At 31.3% G+C, this 15,760-nt stretch overlaps 1 long non-coding RNA gene across 1 annotated transcript; it reads left to right on the forward strand.

The window, feature by feature from the left end:
- The first annotated feature begins 1,084 nt into the window (after positions 1-1,084).
- LOC107453105 (uncharacterized) lies at positions 1,085-15,477 on the forward strand. Its single transcript, XR_011636441.1, has 3 exons — positions 1,085-1,224; positions 11,563-11,684; positions 15,230-15,477. It is a non-coding gene; the product is annotated as an uncharacterized lncRNA (long non-coding RNA).
- Positions 15,478-15,760: the final 283 nt, after the last annotated feature.

Genomic DNA, 15,760 nt, shown 5'->3' on the forward strand with positions numbered 1-15,760 from the left:
GTATTTTTTAATAAAAACAAAACTATTTTTCCAAAATCTAAATACAGACACGAGTATATTAAACTAGCTTTCTAAAATTTTTGATTATAATACTAAATTGATAAAATTTTTCCAGAAAAGGTTCGTTAAAGTACTAAAAAAATACTTCTGATATAACACCCAATTCTGAGGAGGCGACGATTTTGCATGGATGAAAAGAATCTCCGCGCGAAGTAAATTATAACTAGCAATTCAGTAGTGGTTCATTGTGACTTAATGTGATTTAATCGATTGTTTATTTATTTTCAATGATTGAAAGAGGGACTCGAATTTATCAGCTGTTTGTTGGTCCAGAATCACTAAAAATTAAACTTGGGCAACTACAAAATGATTATCAGTTGTCTCCCGGGCCAGCAACCAATGTAAAGGGATGATCTGCTGTTTCGTTTTCGTCTGTGTTTTTGCCTAAAATAGCATTTTATTTTTAAAATTTTGAGAATTATTCTATAAAGTAATTTTTTTTGATTAAATTAACTTAGCTTAGCTTTCTTTGAAAAATATTTAACTATAATAGCGTCCAGTACTTGGATCGGTAAAAATGGTTACGGACTAGTAACACCTTTTAGTTGGTTGGTTTAGTTGCCGGACCAGAGACTAAATTTTCTTAATTTCTACCTCTGATTAAAGGTATGCTTTACTTTTACCCCTCGATCCACACCTGCGTGATGAAGGAGTTCGTTAGCAAGCAAAAGAGCACTTTAAGCATTCAATCAATAACACACAAAACGTTTTTTAAAAAAAAATACCGTCTTAGAGCTTCTCGTTTCCATTAAAACAAAAGTCAGACTATTTTGTAAACAAATAAATGTTCTTAAAAGCACACAGCCAGCCATTAGTAAACTATACCAGTCAGCAAATACTCTTACAAAGAAAAATTTAGGAAAAAAATCGTTAATATCCATTAGCTATGTTCTATTTAATGCATTCATCTAGTGCTACAAGCCAAATACCAATCACTCAAGTCTCAAAAACATATAAAGAAGGTGCAATAGGGCACACCCGTAAGGGACATGTCTAATTCCCTCATGGGGAATTTCGGTATTTAATTCGATAATTCGATTGCCCTTTGCTGATAGGGCTACCGTGCTAAGTTCAGAAGACATCAGCTTGTCATGGAAGAAACACGGTTTAAGATTTTCGTTTTCCTTCTTACCATAGGATATATTTTTTCAGTTTGCAATGGATGTAAGTAAATTTACAGAAAAAATTAATTCGAAATTTATTTTAATGTTCTAGGAAAGTAAGAAACACAGTAAGTAAGTAATTATTAAGTTAATTTATGCATTGGCTAACCGTCCTATAATAGGTAATATAAATTTCTTGCTACTACCACTTTTGCTTTTAAAATTAACAATTAATTAAATATTATTTTTAATTATAAATTGAGGATTGATAATTCAGTGAGCATTTACTATCAAAAAAAAATATCAGGGAAGCAACAGTAAATAAAAGTTTAAGAATTGGTAGAAGAAATCGAAGAGACAAAATGTCTTAGATAATTACTACTGGCTTTAAATGTTTGCAATTTAAATATTTTTGTAGTACACGTGACTAACTGAATTCTTATCGAATTTATTCAAAATTCACGTCGATAAAATTTACGATTACCTCATAAAATTTTATATATATATATATATATATAATCAGGTATAAAATCCATATTATCATTTCGCAATCATTTTGGAAATGCATCATTAGAAATGATAAGCGTTAACAGGTCATTTTATTATACATAAAATTTGTATAGTCAGATCTGAAATATACAATATTATCATTTCCCATTTACCTGAGAAATGCATCGTTGGAAATGATAAGCGTTACCAGGAAGGTATGCAATATGCCAAATAATAATTGATTTTATATTACGCTGCAGTCGATCATGCAATACATAATGTCACTATATTGAAAAGCGTATAAAAAATTGTTAATTATTAACGTTAAGAATTAATCCAATACTTTTAATAGCCACAAATACCCGATTGCATGAAGTTTTCTTTCTTCTTTTATCTTCTAGCATCTACATCGATTTAGTAACATAATAGCAAGATTACAAATCCAATTGTAGCACCCTCATATCATTATTATATTTGGTTTATTTGGATGACGGCTTGTTTCCCGTAATTAAAAATTTATAACAGCGCTATCCGAATTTTATCATGACGGTGTTACAGCGGCGTTAAGATTAATGTGATAGCAACAGATTTAAAAACTCGTTAAGTTTTTAATAAAAGGTTTTTCCAAGACATTTAAAAAGGTAAAACTGCTTTAATATCTTTAAAAAAAATAGTGGGCTATCACTATTTGTTCGTTCTCTCTTTCTCGCTATCGTTCACCAACTCCCGCTAGATCAGTTCTCGGGTCGCTTCAAATACTAGAACACTGTAGCCTAATAATCTTGTTTGCTCGTACGTAACTAAAACTGACTTCCATTTTGATATTACTGGGACAGTAAACTTATACGTCATGAGTTCCAACTTGTACAGCCGTGGTGAAAAAATTTTATTACTGATAGTAAGATTTTTGATAATTTTTAAAGTTTGAAAAAATAAATTGTTTTGCTTATTACGGCAAATTAATTATTTAGACATACTAGGCATCTTAAATCGGTATTTATCGGTTGGGATTATGAAGTAAATACGCCAACACGTAGGAACAATGCAAGATTCTGGTTTACACTGGTCATCGGCTACCAATGATTCACATAGGTGTATACATAAAGTAGAGAGTATATCATATACGGCAATATCGTGATCATTTATCAACAACAATGCAAATCGAATACAATAATACAGCGAATATTTATTGCAACGATAACTATAACTACTATTCATATAACATTTACAGAAACAAATGTCCGTATAGGCATAACTTGAAAAAGTAATCGCCAACGAATAATCCCTATGACCGATAATTACCCTTAAATCTATTTCTCAGGTGGTAATACTTCCAAGTTGAGACGAAAATAGCTTAATTTTTTTTTAAAAAATTCACATTTTTATTATTATTTTATTATTAATTCGTGAATTCTTTCCCCAGAGACGCTACAAGTTGGCGGATTTTTAAATTATTGAATGCATCAGTAATATGCACAATCGATATCAATATTTCTCTTTTGCATAAAAATGTATTGGAATTAGCAAGTAAAAGAACCTAATCTAGAAAAATCTATTACAGTTTTTATTAAAAATATGTGGATCTTCTGAGACCGCCCCATCTCCATGTTTAGTACCCCGTGTGAAATAATGGCAAAACTGGTGTTAATGGGCTTCCTTTCTATGTAACTAAAACTAACCTGCTTCTAAAGAAGCAGTATTAGGAAAGGACATAGTAAGATGGGCAGATTTTTATGTTTTTGCCAATATGTGAGGATGCTCACAGCATGTGGTTCACAAATCACCCTGAGGTCGCTTTTTTTTTTTTTTTTGATTAAGCGCAATAAAGTAACAATTAAACCTTTTGAAGATTCGATTTCAAGGGTAATGATCCTAATATATATCCTAAATAATAAATCCTAACAACTAAATATCCTAAAATACATCTCTGAGACACTGGGGAGCAGATGTCACAAATTTTAATTTAACTTATTAATTATCAGGCCCCCTCTGATTAGACACATTCCAAAATTTAGGGTGTCAGTTGCTGATTCATTTGCTAAAATGTAAAATCTCAATAAATTGGAAAGAGTTCAAATTAGTACATCAAAAATCATTACTGGTTTAAAGCATAGCTGCCCAAGCAAAATTGTTCTATTTGAGTCTGACATTCAACCATTGAGAAGAATCTCTTATCTTAAGACATATTACAATTCGTTTATTAGTTATGGAGATTAGAACTTCAGTCTCTTGGAACAACAGTCATAGATAGTAAAAAAAAAACAGTCCCTCTTCCTAGCCCCTTCAAGAGATACCTTGTAATCTTCTTGGCGAATAGAACATCATTCTTTTAGGTCATATCTTAGCTCAGCTGATTTCTACGGTAGTCAGTGTTGTACTGAGCCCAAAAAAATACCGATAGCCCATAATTTATCAGACAAACGGCCCTTGAAACTATAAGTCATGTACCAACAGATGCAAATATATACAGACGTCAGTAAGAGCGATGAGGACCATTCTGATGGTGTGGTGTCTTCATTAAAACTACATTTACTTACGTTTACAACGTTGTCTTAAATTCCGAAATTCAGAATATTGTTCAGTATTCAGATCAGAGTTGCAGGGATGACACAAGTGACTAAAAATGTAAGAAGTGGTAGCAACTCAATTCATTTTTATTTATTTATTATCTCTTTAAGTTTTTAAATGTATCTTTAACTCTTAACTTACATTTCAAATTATTTATATTCAAAAAGCATTCGATTTATTGAATTTCAATTTGAAAGTAAACTGAAAAAAGAAATGTGCTAAGAAAGTTGCTAATTTGAATTTCTTCTAATAATATCTTTGATTTTATAATTCAGCACTATTTGCATTTTTAGTCACCCGTGGCAACCCTGGAAATTATCGATTTGTAAAAGGCCTAATTAATATCAAGAATAACACTGATCCTGACTTTGTGCACGTACGGATGCCGGCTGTTCAATTAGGAAAATGATCTACAAGCTTTTAAAGAATTTGGGATTCATATTCAGTGGAGACCGTCGGAATAAGTGGTAACGAAATGTTAGAGTCACTGACCAGAGTTGCTTCTTTGGAATCTTCCCAATCTGACAGACTTTCCACTATAAGCGTAGCATCGAGGGCTCATGCCAGAGTTGACCAAAAATGTAATCGATTACATTTTTTGATTACAGTAATCAATTACTTGTAATCATGATTACAATTTTCAAAAATTTTGATTACAGCTGTAATCATGATTACAATATTGATTACAGTAATCAATTACTTGTAATCATGATTCCAAGTAATTGCGATTACAAGTAATCACAACAAAAACGATTACAAGTAATTATGATTACAAGTAATCAAAATATATGATTACATGTAATTTGATTACATGTAATTTGATTACATGTAATTATGATTACATGTAATCTAATTACACGATTACAAGACTATTGTATTCTTATAAATGATTATATTTTACAGTAGATAGTAGAATGTATTTTATAATGATACATTTTGCACGTATTAACATGTACTGCATTTTGTACGTATTTGTATACGTACAAATGAATGTAACTGAAATGTATGTACATATGATTTTATCTAGTGCATATGTTCAGACATTTTAGTATCACACACATGTACATACACTTATATTGTAGGTATAAAATATATGTACGTATGTATATAGATAATAATTACGTATGTATGTGCAAACAATGTAGGCATGTACATTTATACACAATGAATATATGCATTTTATGCAAATATTTGTGTATGTAAAATGTATATCTATGTTCATGTACGCATGTATATACAAGTACTTGTGTTTGTACGAACATACATACATTGTCTGTACAATGTATGTCCCATGCATGTATGTGCAATTTATTTATGAACAGTACAATATATGTATGCATGTACAATATAGGTATATCTGTAGGATGTACAATATATGTATGTATACATGTACATGATATGCATGTCCAGTGTATTTATGTACATGTACATAATATGTTCATGCTCAATGTAAGTATCCAAATATGCATAATACATTTGTGAACTATTGTACGTACATTGGGCGTATTTATATTTCACATATATTCATACATGCATTCGACATGCATAACGTACGTACATACACACATTTGAGATGCATATATTGTACAGATGTATATACATATAGCGTACAGATGTATATACATATAGCGTACAGATGTATATTCATATAATGTACATATGATGAAATGAACATATAATGTTCATATAATGTACATATGTGTGTACATATACAGTACGTATGTGCATAAATATATTGGGCATAATTCTTTCGTACAAATTTTACATGTGTACATGCATGCTATCCCTATCTATGCATATGGTGCAATGTATATATGTACAATGAATGTATCCACACATGTACAATACACGTATGTTCCATGTATGCATATCCATATGTACTATATATGCACGTACAATACATGAATGTATGTACATACATTGTACATGCGTACATACATTACACGTATACATATGTACATTACATTTATGTCTAAATATGTGTACAATGCAATAAATAAAATGCATGTAAGTTAACTTTTAATGACTCAAGCAAGTTAAATGACAAAATCAAACGATATTTAAATTTAGTTTTCAGCTTTAATTGTTCTATATCATTTTGAAATTCTCTGAATAAAAAATTATTTTCAGGTATTTTCATGAAATGTTTGACAATACAGATTTATTTTTTTTATAACATAATGCATGATTCATAGAAATTTTTTAAATGGTAAGAAAAACGGTAAATTTTATGTGTGGAATTAATATTTAGAAATTCCAAATAAAATTATCGTTTGCTTTCTAAAAAATATGAGGTCGAGTTTCATATACCTTAGAATAATTTTAAAACAAATTTTAATAACTTTACTCATATAAATTTTTTTAATGTATGCACAATGTATGTGTATATTGTAATTACATATATTTAAATGTACGCACGTATTTGTACATTACTTGTAATTATGTACATGTATACGTTGTATGCACATGCATACATTGTGCATATAACTATTTTTTTGTACATCCATGCATTACATGCGCATAAGTATTAACAAAGTATGTAGTTATACAAGTACATACGTAAGTTGTACATAAGTACATACTTTGCGTGCACATATATCGATGTACATATAAATATGCATGTATACATGTACGCATTTTATTTACGCAACTATGTGCATATATTGTACCTTTAAATAACATTTTTACATATTGTACGCAAATACGTACAATTTTATATACAAACGTACATTGTATATACGTGCTATTATCGTAAATTTATACAATATATGCACTTAAGTACATAAAAGCATGCAAACGCATAAACATTATTTTCATATACGTTCATACATACATTGTCTATGTATACAAAGATACAAAACATTGCCTTTTTGTACAAACTAACATACATGCGTACATGTATCATAAATGCATAATTATATGTACTAAGCATATGCGCATTGCATTAAGTATATTACAATATAATTATGAATATTGTACGTACAAACAACGTTTGTGCATACATTGTATGTATAGGAATCGCAAATTGTACGTTCATGCGTGCGTACATTCTATGTACATAAAAATATGTAAACACATGAATACTTACATAAAAAATTTGACTATAGTATACAATCGTAATAACTTGTAATCGTATAGTTTGATTACAAGTAATCACAATTACATGTAATCAAATTACATGTAATCATGATTACATGTAATCATATATTTTGATTACTTGTAATCATAATTACTCGTAATCGTTTTTGTTGTGATTACTTGTAATCGCAATTACTTAGAATCATGATTACAAGTAATTGATTACTATAATCAAAATTGTAATCATGATTACAGCTGTAATTCAAAATTTTTTGAAAGTTGTAATCACGATTACAAGTAATTGATTACTTGTAATCGCGATTACAAGTAATTGATTATTGTGATCATGATTACAGCTGTAATCAAAATTTTTTGAAAGTTGTAATCACGATTACAAGTAATTGATTACTTGTAATCGTGATTACAAGTAATTGATCACATAGCTGTAATTATCTGTTATCAATTACAGTTGTAATCGATTACTGTAATCAACGGCCAACTCTGGCACGTGCCTCCCAATAATTTTAATAAACTTCAAATTTTTACCCAATCGCTAAATGGGTCTTGGCTTGGTTTTCATGGTGTCCTCACTTTTCAACTACAATAATTAAGAGTAATAGTGCGCATGTGTTACTATGGCGACAGCTGCTATTTGATTCTTTTCTTTTCAGAATTCTTTTTTTGCCCTTTTAATTTTGTTATGCATTAAGTTGGTGAGTTTATTTTTGAGATATGGGACCAGAGAGATCCCATAAATACTTATTGAGTTGTGAATAAAAGAGAATTTCAACATTTGAACGAAATTTTTGTTTTTATCGTTTTAATTAAAAATCAGAAATTTTCTAACCTACAGTTCAAACTGGATCGTTTTCAATACTAATTCAGGTGAATATCACAAATAAAGAAGGTCCAAACTGATTGACACGGTCCCAAAAGTTAGAGTTGAAGCAAGAAAAAAAAAGAAAGAAAAAACGATGCCAAGGCCTAAAGTTACCGAGGCTGAAAAAACCAAAGCCAAAGAGAGTAGACGGGAATACCTTAGGCGTTACACACAAACGGAAAAACAAAAGGATTCCGTTCGCAAACGCAAGCATGAAGCCCGTATCTCAAAAAAATACCAAAGTAGTTGAGAGAATTGAGCCCTACCGAAGAGCGAATGGTGATTCTCCGAACCCCTTTCATGCAAATACGAGAACTGGGTGTTGATCATCAGTTAGGGATAAAGGATCCATTGTCAACGTACCCAATAACTTGCACAAGATCGTAGACTGTCTTCCACGCAATATAAATTACTCATTCACTATTCATGTAAAATTGAAAAAAAAGCCTAGCTTTCAAATAATATTTCATGTATGAACTAGTGCATCCGAAACGGGTGTATGATGCAGCTTACAATAATCTCCTTCAAACACCATTGTACCAATCCGAAACTGTTAATATTGATCTCGATTGGCTGTTCAATGTCTATTCAGCCTAATGTATATGTCTATGAAAGGAATTTACACAGAATGTGTCTGAGCTGCATTTAAATATATCTGCGACATTGTGTACCTACTTGTTCAGGATCAACAGTTAAAGATGTCCAAGATGAAAACACAATAACCTGTGATCGCCTTGGAGCGATTACAATTTTCTTCATTTTGTAGTGAATCGTATTTTATTTATTTATTTATTTATTAAATTATTGTTCTTTTAAAACCCATAATCCTCTATAGTTATTTTTATTTTAAAAGTATAAAAACCTTAAAATATCAACAATTTTCAATAGTTTATATATAATTGAACGAAAATATTTTATGATTATCACTTTTATGTAAAGGTTATCTTAAAAATCAGCTAAAGATTTTTTTTTTAAGTTGTTACAATTCAAACTCAATGAAACAAAAATTATTACATTACTGCCAAAAGCTTTTTAGTATTATTTTAATTTATTAAAAGCCTCCGCTCACCAACCCCCATGGTTGCCTTTCAATCATCTCTGTTTTTCATTACTCTTAAAAATCAACATTTAAAAAAACAAAACAAAAAAAAAAACATTTGTCTATATAATAATTGCAGTTTTGTGTAAGAACATTTTGTTAATTTGTAAATCGCAGCAAAATAAACGATTCCTATTGGATTTGAAAAAATATTGAACTGTACTTGAAAAAAAAAATACAGAACGTGTGCTACAATAAGAAGAAAGTGCTAAGTGATTTTACTTGTTAACTACAACAATAACTTACAGAGGTTGGGCAAAAAAATGGAAACACTTCTACTAATACTTTTTCTTTTAGCAGCTTAGAAGATTTGCAAAACTGTTAGCACAATTGAAAGTTCAGGCTTGAAGTTTTTAGGAATGTTGTCTGTTTTACACGTGCAAATTTTGTACCGAACAAAATAAGTGTAGGAAGTTAAAAGCTTTTTTTTTTCTTCCCTTTTTAAAGACCAGTATAATTTTAAAATCATTCTTATATAAATATTGCAATCTTGTAAAATAATTCCGAAGTTGCTGATATTAAGGCTAGAAATAATTTATTAACTTCATCTTCTCATTTTGATAAATTCGAATTTGGCATGGGTAAAAAGGATGTAATTTCTAAAAGTTCCACGCGTCATCGCTCAAATTGTGCCAACATTTTTGCCAGGTAACTATATTTCAATACATTTTATTAAAAATGGTGTTTAAACAGATATTTTTAGAATATGTTGGTTTAGAATTGATTTCTTTGTTTAATTTTTTTGGATTTGGGTATTAAAAACGAAGAAAATATCTGCTTTAAATTTATACGGAAAAAAATGATTTTAATTTAAATATAAAAAAACTAATTACTTGGAACTCTAATGTTTCTAAAAACATCTATTTAAATACCATTTTAAATCAAATGAATAGAATTGGGTATACTATAGCCTACGTCACAGATCGTGTTATTCCTATTAAATTTAACTAGTAGACAGCATTTTCTGCGAACCTGATTTCCAGCAACAAGTAAAAGCATCAAACGAAGTGTCTTGTTTATAAGTCGCTACTCGCCAGGTTGGAATTGTATTAGTCTAGTTCCTTTGGAAATAATTTATATTGTTGTTTTACCGAAGTTTATGAATTTAGTAAGCATATTTAAAACTCAGTTTATTAATTAAACTAAAAGGTAAATGTTATTCCTAGTAAGTGGAAGTAGTTGTGCTTTTTTCATATTATACCCAATAAAAAGAATATGTAGTAATGTTTATTTATCCAGAAAACAAATAGATAAACTCTTTCAAAATTTGACAAAAAACAAAGGATAACCCAACTAAAATAATTAAATTCTATATAAAATCATTGAGTTAATTGCATGTAATTATTAATAAAAACTTTTTTGTTAATTTATATTTTTACCATGTGCAAATCCAAATCGGGCAAATCAGTGCAAAACAGGCAAATCATGTTTCTTTCTATTCTTTTTTTCTCTAAATAAATGTTAATTTTCTAAAATCATTAAAATTGTATAATTAAATATCAACCTTATTAATTATAAACTTCTTTAAATTATCCAGCAGAATATTACCTTGCGCACATCCATTTTCTGGCCAATCCTTGTTATCTAACAAATCAAACGCACTTCAGCACGGCAGTAAGAACGTGCTTTAAAGCAAAATATATTTATGGTTTGACCGGGTTGAAATTCGCTTTCGTAAAGACTATCGAGCTTTTATATACTTGTTGTAAATATATGTCGTGGTGCTCAAATTCATTTATAATTATTATTATAATTCAAAAAATTCTCATGGAATAACATGAGTTTAGCCACCACTTTAAATATGAAATTAAAATCCTCCGGGAAAATCGGAAGAGTTGTCAGCTAGGCATACTGATCTCTGGTGGTTCTTATACATGATTGGTATTCTAAAAAAAGGCCTTAAGGGCTACATACTTTTCGAGGGACTAGAGAAGCCGGCAGAATAATTAGTAACATTTCGTCCATCGGCGATGCTTATGGTTGTTTAAGTTTAAAGAACAATTTGGTCAAGGAGCTTTTGCATAAGTGATTGGGCCAGATTCAATCGTAACGCTGCATTGGTTATACTGAATTTGAAGAATAAGAATTTTGACTGCCACTACTCATAGATAATTCTAACATATTTAGAATAAACATAATAATCAAAAGGTATTGTTTTTTAGAGTGCGGGCAAAATAATACGTAGTCTTTAAAATTCCTATTTACCAAGCACTAAAAGCTTAAAAGTTTGCTACTGTGATTTTGATCAAGGATATCAATTCTCTAACATGTGTTTTACTTTTTAGTACGTTGCTATACATGTGCAGTTGATTTCCGACAAGAGAAATTTTCGATCAATAACACTTGCATATTTCCAAAGAATCCCGATGACTTAGCACACTGTAGTCACAACAGTAAATATTGCAAGGTAAGTTTTTATATCAATTATAAATTCATGTTCTTTTTAAATGTAAATGGTACATTACCGTTGCAAGCTTGAAGAAATATATTCAGCCGTTTTTCGGAGTTATATTAACTGTTTATATCAATATCGTACGACGTGCCAAACCCCATCAAACTGAAAAGATGCAAAAAAAGTAGAAAAAAAAGTTTCAATCTAAATAATATTATTTTTTAAATAAATCGTATCGCCGCATTTTATTTTTATAAGAATCTTTTAGCTTAATATGTCATTAAAAACATTAAAAAAAACAACGTGTTAATGGGATACCGGCAAGTGATGTAGGGCGGGTATCTCTATCCTGAATGGTTGTTGGAATGTGGCATTTGTTTATGTTAGCAACTGCTCTTTCCATTCTATTTCGAGTGAGTCAAACCCGGCAAGTTATCAGTTCTCTTAAGAGAGACATTCTATATTCTTTCACAAAGATTTCAATTCTTCCACTATATATTTCTTACTTAACACAAGGACAGACACGAAGCCATGTGAACATAAACAAACTAGTTCCTAGAACAAAGTTGTCAGGTACACAAATAAAAAATAAATCACGGTTACAGTAAAAGACATAAACAAATAGTAAATCTAAGTTAAGTAAAAGAGGATGACAAAGAATTATATTTCAACAACCTTGATGAGTTATACGGCTTTATATGTAATTAACTTCCCGTTAATTAACTTTCTAGTTTATGTACACGCTGTGTTGCTTATAAACGATCAGCTGGCGCTAACGTCATAGGTCACATGTGCGGGTATGGATAGTATTTTCGACACTAGGGGAGCTGCAAGCCGCTTATACTTCCGGGTTACTGTTTCCAGTGTATTTTAAAGCCATTTGGCTCACAACATTGTGTTTTAAGATTCCTGCAAACGTAGTATTTGATTTGAATACTTATTACTAAGCTTAATATTGCTCCTCGAACATTATGCTAATACTAAAGTAAGATGGCGCACAGCTTGCAACGCGACGAACCAACAGTAATAAACAAATGGAAAGAGGCCAAATTAAGACTGCCAAAAAAGCGAGTTATTCAAAATCTAGTAACCATATCACCTTTTTTTTAACAGTATACCTCTAAATAACTAAAACAAATTTTCACTTCTAATTCACCAGAATTACATAATAACATTAATATCTTATGAAATACGGCAGATTTGAGCTCAGAAATTATCTAATGTATATCTTTTATTGAAAACAAAATTATCCGTTTGAAAATATCGCCTCTCTGAATAACATGTAGTAAGCATTCTAACCGGAACTAGAGCAGGCATACAGCTCGAGATTGTTATTGTTTACATTTCTACTGAAAACTCCATCCATTTCTGATCTTTTTCTTCTTGAAGTGCAAGTACCCACTTAACAAAAAGAATCTTATTGATAATTTTTTTTCTATCCTATTTCGAATTACAGTTTAAGTCGAGAATCAAAAAACTATTTCCTGTGAACTTACTGCTAGAAAAGGAAAGAGAACCCTTTCTAACACATACTTAGCATTTTTGTTTACACTTTAAAATTCGTTCAGCATTTCTGTTAGTCGTTCGTCTTCGAAGACTTGGTTAACTTGGTTTTCTTTCTGCAGTCCTTGCAATTAAACCTCGTCGTTTTTTGGTGAACTGCTCTCGTCATCCACTAACTTTATCAGGAAAATGCAACTCTTAAGCTGTCCAAAAGATTTCTTTTTTGGGTGTTGAAATTTAAACCCTTATTGGGTGTTCTTGCCATTGTTAGTGCTTCTGAGAGAAGGTAAGTTGTTTATCTGAGTCATTGATTCAAGTTTTTTTTAAAAAATTATTATAATGCAATTAAATTGCAGCCTTGTGGTTTTCATTTCTTAAACTTTTCCAACAGTTCTGAACAATTTTCGCACCATTGCAAGTACCACAACGATTAGACACAATTGCAGGTAATTTAGGCTGTTGTCGTAGGGCCATTAAGGTACTGGGGGTGCGATTGTTCCTGTTGTTTGCCAGTGGCGCCATCTATGGTCAAGATTTCGACTTTTGCACACACCCATTTAAAAGGGTGCACCCATTCATACATCCGCAGACCATAATTTTGACCTGAACCAGAGAACGATCCATCTCCAAACCAGTACCCCCAGAGGTAATATTTGTTTTGAGAACATAGAGGACTTTGTGACCCAAGAAATTTCAGTCAACATTTACTACACAAGGAGTCTTCGACCTGCTGGATGCGAACGTGAGTTTCAGCTCCCTACGAACTAGGTTATCCCTGTCCTATTAATTTAGGTAAAAATATATATTATTTGAACTAAATGCACATCTACAATGGGTTGTAATACATTCTATTAATTTGAAATGAATTAAAACTAAAAGCAGTCGATTGTATTTAAGCAATTATATTATTTTGAGCATTTCATTTCAGTTAAGTAACAACGCGTTTTGTTGTTGTTAACGTATGTCTGTTTAGGCAGAGCGGGTGCGATTGTTCTTGTTTTCCAGTGGCGCCATATATGGCCAAGAATTTGACTTATGCACACCATAGGTCACACCTGTTTATAGGGTGAACCCATTCATACATCCAATCATTTACCCACAGATCGTAATTTTGACCTGAATCGGAGAACGATCGATCTCTAATCCAGTACCCCCAGAGGTAATGATATGTTATGGGAACATGGAGGACTTTTGCGACTCGACAGATTCTACGTGCATCAGTCACTTTACTACACGGGGAGTCTTCGGCCGGCGGGGTTCGAACCCACGAACTCTCGGACATGGGCCCAGCGCCCTACTGACCAGGCTATCCCGGCCAACTATGCGTTTTAAGAATATTTAATTAATTGTTTTAATGAAGAACACATTCTCTATTTGATTGAAATTGGGAAGTATGGTGATAATTCATTCCCTGTAGTTTAAAATAATGCTTATTAAATTTTCAATCATGTATACATGGGTGCTACTCTAGATTTGAATACGTTGAAAATTTAAAAAGTTTCAAGCGAAGCAAATAAAGCACTTTTTACAAACACTTAATAAAAAAAGCACTTTTAAAAAACGCAAAAAAAAAAAAAAAAAAAAACATCTTTAAACACCTTTTAAGAAAGCTACGCGTGAGTACGTTTGAATATTAAATTGATAAGATTATGACAAATATAATTATAGAACACGTGTTACGATTATCGGCGAAAATAACAATATAACTTGTTGTTGTTAATTTACGTCGCAGTAGAGCCTCACAATGGGCTATCGGCGACGGTCTGGGAAACATCCCGGAGGATGATCCGAAGACTTGCCATCACAAATTTGATCCTCTGCGGAGGGGATAGCACTCCCGCTTCGGTAGCGCGACGACCTGTGCGCGAATATAACTTGCGAGAACTATCCTATATGATATCACCATGACGGTTGATAAAGATAACACTGACAAGATAAAAACAAATATCGCGATTTATCACGAAATACTGATAACTTAAGTCATCGCGATATTACAATTACTTTGTGTTAAATCAGAGCCTAGTGTTGACTTATTGTTAATTTAATTCGATTTCCAGGCAGTTATAATAAGAGTTGGAGGAGTATTTGTCATGATGTCAAGAACTTGTTCAAAAGAATGTTCAGAAGCATGCACAGAGAGGGGATACGGGATTCGAACCAAGGAATGTACCACATGTTGCGTGAAAGAACCTGACTGTGGAACTAGTGATCTCTTGAAGAAATAGTGATGATTTCAAAATAATTGTGGATTGTTTCTGCTGTGCAATGTTGGTGTGACTTGTTATGCTCATTAAAATTAAATAATATCGGTCATTGTTAAATTTTTGAAACTAGTCATGCATCCGGATTGATAACAGTGGAGAACAATTTTTTGTTTGTTTGCTGTTGCATGAAATTGTTTAACAGATCCTATATACTTTCGTGTTGATGAATTCAAACCTGCAATCTGCTTTTCGTTCCGAGCTACATTAAAAATGAATTTTTTTCTCTCTATTTTCTGTCGAAATGCACAAGTTTAAAAACGTTATACATAATGAGGGTCGCGTAAATATAACTACATTCTAGGCGAGTTGGGCACATCACCACGA

The sequence above is a fragment of the Parasteatoda tepidariorum genome, chromosome 3 (genome assembly GCF_043381705.1).
Source record: "Parasteatoda tepidariorum isolate YZ-2023 chromosome 3, CAS_Ptep_4.0, whole genome shotgun sequence".
NCBI lineage: Eukaryota > Metazoa > Arthropoda > Arachnida > Araneae > Theridiidae > Parasteatoda > Parasteatoda tepidariorum.